Source organism: Gigantopelta aegis, chromosome 5 (assembly GCF_016097555.1).
Source record: "Gigantopelta aegis isolate Gae_Host chromosome 5, Gae_host_genome, whole genome shotgun sequence".
NCBI lineage: Eukaryota > Metazoa > Mollusca > Gastropoda > Neomphalida > Peltospiridae > Gigantopelta > Gigantopelta aegis.
The window spans coordinates 21,487,841-21,499,213 of NC_054703.1; the positions used below are offsets into that span (position 1 = coordinate 21,487,841).

Sequence of the window (11,373 nt, forward strand, 5' to 3'; positions counted from 1 at the left end):
AACGAGAACGTCATACCTATCAAGGAATTAAATACTTTGTAATATAAAGGTTCCAGACAGAATTTGGGGCGGGACGTAGCCCAGTGGTAAAGCGCTCACTTGATGCGCAGTCGGTCTGGGATCGATGCACGTCGGTGCGCCCATTGGTCTATTTCTCGCTCCAGCCAGTGCACCAGTGCACCACATGGTATATCAAAGGCCGTGGTATATGCTATCCTGTCTGTGGGATAGTGCATATAAAATATCCTTTGCTGCTAGTCGAAAGGAGTAGCCCAAGAACTTTTATTTTACGGTATATATCGTCAGACACATGGTTAAGAACCACACAGATTTTGAGAGGAAACCCGCTGTCGCCACTACATGGGCTACTCTTTCCGATTAGCAGCAAGGGATCTTTTATTTGCGCTTCCCACTGGCAGGATAGCACACACCATGGCCTTTGTTGAACCAGTTATGGATCACTGGTCGGTACAAGTGGTTTATACCTACCCATTGAGCCTTGCGGAGCACTCACTCAGGGTTTGGAGTCGGTATCTGGATTAAAAATCCCATGCCTGGACTGGGATCCGAACCCAGTACCTACCAACCTATAGACCGATGGCCAAACCACGACGCCACCGAGGCCGGTTAGGCTAATGCCTTCGCCAGATTAACCTTGGCTTGTGCTTGCACTTGCATTCGAGGTTAATCTTGATAACAATAGCACACAGAGGGTACAAAACACCACAGACTCCTCGTGATACTTCTACAACGTATATTGTCAAATGTACATCTATAGTCCGTCACATTATTCTATGAAAATGTGTGGTTTTTTCAGTTTGGTTTGATGTAAGACGAAAAGTAAAAATGTTTTGGAAATAACATAAAAATACTATGTTTGTGTGCAATTTACAAATCAATTGGCTCAGAAATAAATAACTTGTAGTGAGCCTAAATTTCATAATATGAAAAAAGGCGTTCCCTGTGGGATGGACTATCCGTTCATTTATATGGTTGATTATGGTAATTACGAAGCATTATATTATTATTATTATTATTATTATTATTAGTGGCCGATCCAGAAAATACATTTGGGGGTGGAGGTGGGATTGGGTGGCGGCCCAATGACACGAGGCGGAATGCCAAGGGAACTTTGGGGGAGGTTTGGAGGGGGATCGTAAACATTTTTAAATTAATAGGCCTAGGCCTATAAAATAAAATTATAACTCGCAAAATTGGGGGGGGGGGGGGTTGGGGCAGGCCCCTGTTCCCCCACCCTAGATCCGCCTCTGATTATTATTATTAGTTAGTTCATACGCGCTCATTTTTGTGTGAAATAATCTGGAACTGGCGTAGGCCACATTTCATCATTTGGATTTGTATAATTATGATTACATTATAACTGTTCATATGTACTGTTGAACGAGTTGAGTTGTATTATATATACCTATGCAGCACCGGGCATGGTCAAAATAAAGTGTGGCTGGTCAAATTGACTGCTTCTTCTAATTATAATTAAATTAAATTTGGCATGTAAAAATCTCACCTTATCATTCCATAGTCTCCTTCCGCCGACCACGATGACGTCATAATGACGTCATACTTAACGTTTTTGGCCATCATATAGGCCTACATTCTGACAGTCCCTAGTGATTTTTTTTTTAATTCTTTTTTATTATTATTATTTTTTTTCAGATCATTGAAATCAGATATGATTCACCTTTTATTGTTTAGGTTATTCATTTCCATACAATTGAAGTGTTTCTGGACCTAAATTTAACAAGTAACTTAAGTCACAAAAAAAGACTAAAGTCAGCTAAAAACATTTAAGTTTTTACGATTTTGACATAAGTTGCATACATTTTTTTTTTAGTAATATTCATCAACCTACTTAGACTTAAGTTGTGTCTGTGGGTGTGTTTTTTTACTTAACTTTAGGCCACCTGCTGACTAGACTCAAGTCTCATCTTTTCGACTAAAGTCACACACACAAAAAAAAAAAAATAATAATAATAATAAATAATAATAATGAAAAAATATATATATAAAATGGATGCCGGACTTTTGGTAGGGGCCTATTAACTATACTGAAGAATATAAGTATTTAAAAAAATTATTTTTGAGAGAAAAAGAGTTACGTTTACTTGCAGTGAATATACAAAGTTACGTTCACATTGTTTAATTAACCATCGGTTAATTTGATAATTCTGACACATATAGTCATCAGAGGAAAACCGCTACATTTTTCATTTAGCAACATGAAATATTTTATATGCACTTTCCCACAGACAGGAACACAGCGCTAAATCCAGCCCTCGGTTCTTCAGGAGAGATGTCAGATAGTGAATCAATCTAATTAAAATTAGCTCCACTGGTTAATTACTATTACATGTGGATCTAACAGCACCCCGTTGGAGCTCATGTCCAGTTGACTATTCATTCGACCAATCAAAACGTTACTTGCAAAATCATGCCAGTGATTTGAAAAGAATTTGAAAATATTCGTGATTATGCCGAGGGTATACGAAATGATTCGGGTGAATTACGAAGTATGCCGGAAACTAATTTCAATATAAAATTGTATATAAAATTCGTTTCAAGTCGAAAAAAAAAAGTAAAGTAAAGTAAAGTTTGTTTTATTTAACGACGCCACTAGAGCACATTGATTTTTTATCTTATCATCGGCTATTGGACGTCAAACATATGGTCATTCTGACACTGTTTTTAGAGGAAACCCGCTGTCGCCACATAGGCTACTCTTTTTACGACAGGCAGCAAGGGATCTTTTATTTGCGCTTCCCACAGGCAGGATAGCACAAACCATGGCCTTTGTTGAACCAGTTATGGATCACTGGTCGGTGCAAGTGGTTTACACCTACCCATTGAGCCTTGCGGAGCACTCACTCAGGGTTTGGAGTCGGTATCTGGATTAAAAATCCAATGCCTCGACTGGGATCCGAACCCAGTACCTACCAGCCTGTAGACCGATGGCCTGCCACGACGCCACCGAGACCGGTTAAGTCGAAAAAAAAGAAGAAAAAAAACGAAAAAAAAAAAAAACGAAAAAAAAAAACGTGATGGTATAGCCATAAAATCTGTTTATACCAGTATATAATCCAGAGTTTATTACTGCACTTTTCACCCTGTTTTTTAAAGTTGAAATATACCAACAAGTTCGCCTATTGCATAAATAGTCTCGCCGGATATTTTTAGAATTTGTATGCTCCCGAATAACGCTATAAAAGGCGAAGTGTAATTGGTCGATATTTAAATTGTCATATAAATTGTAATATTTAAATAGATGAAATGTCACCTGGACATGGGAGTCCACGCAATGCTGTTAGATCTACTGGTAGACCAGTAGAGCTAATTTTAATCAGATTGATAATGAATGGTCAAATCATGACATAACCACCTTACAAAACACTTTGCTAAACATGCCAATATTGGAAGTGCTGACAATTTTCCCCCAAACATTGATTATATTTGATATCTCCGGCACTGGTGGAATGGGAGAAAAAACACATCATACTCACGAAAGTCATCCAACGTTTGGATGTTGGCGTTTCCGAGCTATTCAAAGGTAGCTGTAATGTCATGAAATGCCAGTTTTACATACAAAATAATCCTGGTATTAAAATTATCAAATACCATGTTGTAGCTATGACCTCCAAACCATAGGCCTAGATGAACCTTCTGGATTCTGCGGGCGAAATACGTCACCCAAGCCGACACATTGTGCACTGCCATAGTAGGCCTACATACAGTGCATTCACTAACGCATATTCCCCGCCATATTTAACATGTGACTGACTGGAAATAATAACACAGCATGAAATAGCTTTTAATTGAGTGGCCGGTCTCGGTGGTGTCGTGATTAAGCCGTTGGACATAAGGCTGGTAGGTACCGGGTTCGCAGCCCGTTATCGGCTCCCACCCAGAGCGAGTTTTAACGACTCAGTGGGTAGGTGTAAGAACATAACACCATCTTCTCTCTCACTAACAACTAACAGTTAACAACTAACAGTTAACAACTAACATTTAACAACTAACAGTTAACAACTATCCCACTGTCATGAGCGAAAGCGAGTTGTAAGAGTAAATGGTATCTAACGGACACGACCGGCCTCGGTGGCGTCGTGGTTAGGCCATCGGTCTACAGGCTGGTAGGTACTGGGTTCGGATCCCAGTCGAGGCATGGGATTTTTAATCCAGATACCGACTCCAAACCCTGAGTGAGTGCTCCTCCGCAAGGCTCAATGGGTAGGTGTAAACCACTTGCACCGACCAGTGATCCATAACTGGTTCAACAAAGGCCATGGTTTGTGCTATCCTGCCTGTGGGAACCGCAAATAAAAGATCCCTTGCTGCCAATCGGAAGAGTAGCCCATGTAGTGGCGACAGCGGGTTTCCTCTCAAAATCTGTGTGGTCCTTAACCATATGTCTGACGCCATATAACCGTAAATAAAATGTGTTGAGTGCGTCGTTAAATAAAACACTTCTTTCTTTCTAACGGACACGAATGTAGTATTATATTTCTTACATGTATATCTTCAGAAAACAGTTTTAAAATAAATTTAAACACCTTTGCCAACTAAAACCTATGTATAGCCCTAGCGCTTATAGTTAACTTGTGCGTCACAGACAAGTCAGGTTAACTTGTATGTACATCACCACTGTTTACATGTATGTATATATCATTAATCTGTACTGATGAGCTTTTAGCTCAGTCAATAAAGAAAATATAAAAAATAATATTAAAAAAATGTCACAGAGTGATCAATTCAACCGTGCTCTTTCTTCATTGGATGGTATGGCATTGATGACCTGGCCATCACCTAGGAACAGCCAGTCGTATGTCTGTAAAATGTTATCGCACGTGTATGTGTTAACAAGTATGTGTTATCAAAAATAACGAATGATGTTCTCAGCAACGGGTGTTTAAGAATTTTCTTCTTTTTTTTTCACAGCATTTTACACTGTGTTTTATATGAACTTTAAAATTTTATATTGCTATTCACATTAATTTTTTTTGTTTTTACATCCAATAGTTTGACATCCAATAGCCGATATATTTGTCGTCGGGCTGGGATGTCGTTAAACATTAATTAATTTATTTGTTTAATTCGGAATTATGGCCGTAAATAATGGACATAATATTACGTTCCTAAATGCTCGGAAATAAATGTGACTTTATCAATTTGTTTGTGTAATTTGAAAAAAACCCATTAACTATTGCAAAATATTATTAAAATGAAAAGAAAAGAAAAACAACAACAAAAAAAACCCCCAAAAACCCCACGAAAATAGTTCATACCCTTTCACATATGAACAATATTTCATTTCATTTATAAAGTGAAAATATTTTATTACAATTTTAAAACGTGTACCCTCTCAACGTGGGTTTTGTCAGAAATAAATGTAATAGTCAAGTCAATATCACAAAGAAACCTGATATCAGCATTTATCATGCAACCATGCTTCCTATTGACCTGATAACCCCTACCTGATAATTCAAAGTGTTATCATGTCACTAGGAAATGAGTTGTGCGCATGACGGATGTTTGCTCAACTTTCAGGTAGGTCGTTTTCTCATTTTTCATACATCCATTTACAACAATAATGGTTGAACTGCATAAATACATATAAAATGTACACTTCCTGTAGGTAGTACTAAACAAAATAACCTCCGGCTGGGTCAAAGTTCGAGGTGTAACTTTTGATAGAGAAGTGAACACCACAAGTCCTGTGATTGGTGATAAATGTGAGTGTGTTGCTTGTAAAAAAAATAGTTTCATCTGGAAAAAAAATGTATGCAATTTTATTTCATCTCGTACCACTGTGTCAAGTAGCCGTGTGCTTGAAACATGTATGGGGTACCTGTAAAAAAAAAAAAGTACTCAAATTGCAGGCCCGTACGCAGAGGGTGGGGGGGTGGGGGTGCGAGGGGTCTGCTGAGGTCCGTCCGTGGATGTGTAAAAGATATTTTGAGGCAAATTTACTTCATAGAATGCAAGAAAATGCATCTCCTGCATTGTAGATTTTAAAAAGATTCTGCGTACGGGCCTGAATTGTGTGCGGAACTAGGGTAGCCATAACCCCTACCCGTTATCTCTGAAATGAGTAGCTTCACCCCCCTCGCCATTTTTTTCTGATTCACTTTAAGGGTAGTATTTATATCCGTGGCGTTTATTATGTCGATTGATACGCTGCAGGTAGGAGTTTTAGCCACATGTGTTACTACTGTCGTACATGGGATTTGATCTGGTAGTATACATCCTGTAACATCAAATTACCTCATAGTTTTCAATTTCCCCTTATTCGCACCCATTCGGAACTAGCCAGCGTTTTGAATTAAACATTTTGAAACAAAAAAGCAAGTAGCTTCCTAAAAAAAATGTATAGAGGGTACCGCGATATGTGCTAAAAATAGCAATATTACCCATACCTCTGTGCGGCCGGCCATCGTGGAAGGCAAACAATAGCGTTTCATTGTTGTATACAAATACGAGCTTCGCAGTTAGATTTATAACTTACCTCCTTTTAAATATTTTCTTTTTACTGTTAGCATTATTTTGATAACATGCAGGATTATTTTGATACACTGGATAAGACGACAAAGAGTAGATATGAAAAAACTGGATATATTGCGAAGCAGAATTCGTACAAAATCGCTAATGGAAAATGGCTTCAGGACCCCCAGTTCTATCCGACATTTACGTATGCAGATCTGATAAATTATCTGATTTTTAGCCAAACACTTTTTATACGCTGGACTTCAAGAATTATAAAACTTTGGATGCATATCAGTGTTTCTGCCAGAAAGAAATTGTTGGGTATAGCGCTATGAAATTGAATGCAACCACAGTCAACAGGGGGTATGGTGGGCCTCCCCCACAAAGAAAATAGATTACATTTAGGGTTAGTGTTAAGAAAATCATACAATAATGATACGAATCATTAATTTGGTCAAAATGTTAACTTAAAAAATAATATTTTGGGGATGGCGCCATACCCGTTTTACCCTCTGGCAGAAACCCTGCATATGACCGTTTTGTGTGTGGTTGGGTGAGGGATGTTGGTGTTTACATCCATAATTCAGTCCATATGATACGTGCAAGGATGATGCATTCACAACGGCTTAGTGACACATAGCTTTATTCGTGGATTATTTTCGGTAAAGCTGGTAAAGTTCTTTGTGCCCAGTGTAATTGTAAAGCAGGACATGGCGAATCATTTTCTCATGTGGCATCCACGTTATTTTATACTGAAGCCAGTGTGAGGTTAAGGGAAAGCAGCACTGTGACACAGAAACCAGCCTACTGAATGTTGCCTGCATCACGAACTTCTGTTGACTATGCACCACTTTAAGAACTTTAAAAAAAACAAAAAAAAAACCCGCTGGATGAGGAGGTAGATCAGCCTCCACCGAAAAAAGCAACGGAATCAACAGCTCATTCAAAAAAGATAATTCATGGGGCCACATCAGCAGAGTTTGATGTATTTTTCAATGCAATTAAGGACGAAAAACCAACATGCGTGGCTGTAAGAAGAGAGTACAATTAATGCTATATTCCAAAGGAACTCGAACCCAAATATCCTGTTATCCTAAATCAGATTTATTCAGATGACTTTCAGTCTGCATCCAAATCTGAAATAATAACCCAATGCAAGTTACTGGTTAAGGAAATTACTGTCACAGAGGAAGAAGTGATTATTAATGTTGAACTGGCCACCAAAGAACAGGCCAGTTCGAAACTGTGGCATAGATTTCGAACCAGTCGGGTCATAGCTTGTCGAATGAAGGCAGTTTGTAGTACTTCATGTGACAAGCCATCTATGAGCTTGTTGGGATCCATCTGTTATCTAGTTGAGGCAAACTTCTCTACTGCAGCACCTAGATTGGGATGTCAACACGATTTGACAGCAAGACCGGAACAGGCGAGAACAGATCACCATAATGTTCAAATAAGTACTTGTGGAAAAATTCCGAGTTCAAAATAACCACATTTTGGTGATTCACCAGATGGCCTAGTGGAATGCGATTGCTGGTGTCTTGGATGTATTGAAATAATATGTGCATACTGTATGAAAGATAACGGCATAACAGATGGAAAAAACGGTTGACGGCAGTCTTTAGCTGAAGAGAAACCATCCATATTCTTACCAAGTGCATTCACTGTTGCATGTTTGTAATTTTGATTACTGTGACTTTATAGTAATTATATTTTTATCCAGAGGATTGAACCCTGCTCCGAGCTTTGGGAAACTATTGCAGAGAAGTCTGACATAGTTTTTTGTTTACCTACGTCACATGACAGAACTTGTGGGTCAGCATTTTAGCAGGAAAGATACTACCATGACAGATACCAATAACCAGGTCGACAAATGTAAACAGCTGGTGAGCAAGAAAAAAGTATCAACTGCTGTCCAGTCACTTGACACAAGTTTTAATGTGGAAAATGAAAAATCCTCAGAGTACTTTGCTCAAAGACTGTATACCAGAACTGCCGACTGATCCATCAATTATGGTGCTACACTTGACAAATCAGATGAAGATCCAGCACTATAGTGTATTTGCGATGATTCTGCTAATGATTCACCAATGATCGCATGCGATACAGCATACTGTCCCCACAAGCCATTTGAATGGTTTCATTTTTCTTGTATGGAATTAAAGAAAGCACCCACTGGAAAGTGGTATTGTATTGACTATAGGAAGGGAGTGGCAGTGAAGAAAGTGAAATGTGCTAATAAAACTAAAAGAAAATAACTTTTCGAATACAAACTACTGTGCATATGTACAGGTATTTAGTATCACTGGTGATGGATTTATGAACATTGAATTTAATTATAAAACTGTGAACTATACGTGTACTTATTACAAAGTATGACGAACTCACCAAAAAACACGTCTGCAGTTTTCTTATCAATACAACACATACAACACAATTTTATCAAAAACTGGGTTTGAACTGTCAGTTTTTGTTATAAGATAATCAATAGGACATGTCCTAGGTCCGATCGGTTTATAGCTGAAAGCCAAGTAACCTAGCCAAAGCCTCCATCTTTCACTAGTATTTTCACCTTGACGCGCGATAATGCTAGGAAGCCTAAAAAAAATCCTTTATTGTTTCTCCCGTAGCGGGCATTACAACTGACAATGCCACAAGTAGTCGGCATTATGTTGGTTAAGGACGAATGACAACTAACAAAAAGATTCAACAAGTAGGCCTAGCTATTATTAAGTGTTGATGCCTTCCAACATGGCCGACCGCTATGGATCGTGGGTAATCTAGTATGACGCGTAACCCTCTATACATTGGAACAGTAGATCTTCTTCAGGTCACGCATAAACTTAAGCTTATTTTCACAGAAAAAAGGTACAAAATTTTTAATATTGTGATACAACAGACTTTGAAATATAATCAAAGTATATTATTTAAAATTTGGAAACATAACTTTTAGGCTAGCTATACCATTCCCAAGATGCTTTCGGGCACCTGCCATTGTCCGACTTCCGGTAATAGATTCTATACGATAAATCTAATAGTTTCTATACCGCTTTCGACTGAAACATATTTAAAAATATATATAACATGAAAGGGGTTACATGATAAATTGGCTCGGTTCGATAACGGTATAAAGGACTCGCTGAAGCTCGCCGGTACACCGTTATCTAGACCTCGCCAAATAACCACGATGTCAAAACATATAATACTAACCTGCTGTTCTTTATTTCGCAAAACAGCAATATTTTCTTTTGATACCCCCCCCCCCTCCTCGGATCCGCGCCTAATGTTACATGCACATCATCAAAACAGACACCAAGTGATTTTCTGAAGTCCAGGAAAGTCGTGAATGTTGAAACTTCGAAAAAACCCCAAATAGGTTTGTACCCCTGTTTCTAGTTGTCAGTTGGCAAACAAATAAAACATTGATATTCTAAAAAATAGTACCAAAACATCAATAACAACAAAGACAACGTTGTAAAACCCCACTGAGAACACTAAAACCGTCTATTCATCAACACTCCACCTCAGTTGCCAGTGGCGGATCCAAAAAATCCATCTTCTTCTTTTTTTTTTTGGGGGGGGGGGATGACATGTGGCCGAATGTTACAAACGTACCGGAAGGGATTCCTCGGATTCTAAAGATACCCCCCCCCCCCCCCCCCCACCACCACCACCAAGATACTATGTAGAAAAACATATCTATTTTAGTAAAAACAATATTGATATTTGTTTTAACCAAATGGTTCATGTACCATACCCTTTCTGAAACCCTAACATGAGTCCATAGTTTTCAATTATTGCATAAATATATCAGTTACTTATGATATTATACTATTTCTCCAGGAGTCTATATATTATAACTCATGGTAATACTGTGCCTCACAAGGCTGCACAGAGTGTAAAGCATTTACACATCCTATATATTTTATTTGTACACTAAGTAATGTATGTATGTGTATATGTGTGGGTGCGTGTGCGAGTACGTCCCATTAGCTTGTGTATTTTATTGGCATATATGCATTTTTATTTATTTATTTATTATTATTTATTATTACTGAGTATTTATTTATTTATTTATTTATTCATTTATTATTTATATTATGTATTTGTATTTGTTTATTACCCCTTTGCTGTATTGGTGCAGGGGTGTAACATTTGTATTACAGCACAAAATTGATTTTTTTTTCAGTAAAAAATTCTGTGATATAATGATTTTGACAGTTCTTTAACGTTTTTGAAATTTTTATATTGAATCATCACTAATTATTTGTTACCATATCATAACCCCCCCTGGGGTGTCAAAAAAATTCATTCAACAACCTATACCCCCCCCATAATAAAAAAACAACAAAAAAATAATAACAAAACGAAACAAAACAAAAGAATTAAAGTAATAAAAAAAAACACACGTATAAAACATGTATATAGAGATAAACATAAACAAACACACACGAAACACAACACACAAAACACACAAAAACACACACATACACACACACACATACACACACACACACACACACACACACACACACACACACACACACACCCACAGACAGACAAACATGGTTGAAATTAACATGGAATCCATGGTCGCCAGCAGGGCCAGTTGAAGAAAAATCTTACTGGCCCTTCTCAAATTCAACTAGTCCTCCAATTTAACTGCACAGCGAAAATAAAAAATCTTTGTTGATTAACAACCATTTATAATAATAACCATGTATATAGTCCGTTTGCGTCAAAAGGAAAACGATAGCAGCAGTAGGCCAAATTTCCATGAGGAAAGTGAACATTTTTATTAACTGATTCAGGGGAATAAAAATGCTGTATTTGTAAACAGCTTTCTTTGCCAGCTCTCAGACAGTGTGTAATCGTCTC

At 37.8% G+C, this 11,373-nt stretch overlaps 1 protein-coding gene across 1 annotated transcript in view; it reads right to left on the minus strand.

The window, feature by feature from the left end:
- LOC121372885 overlaps window positions 1–1,699 on the minus strand; it is a 30,039-nt gene extending 28,340 nt beyond the window's left edge. Inside the window, exon 1 of the mRNA XM_041499326.1 lies at window positions 1,526–1,699. The gene's annotated coding sequence lies outside the window, so the exon portion shown is untranslated. The remainder of the gene's footprint in view (window positions 1–1,525) is intronic.
- Between the last annotated feature and the right edge of the window lie 9,674 nt (window positions 1,700–11,373).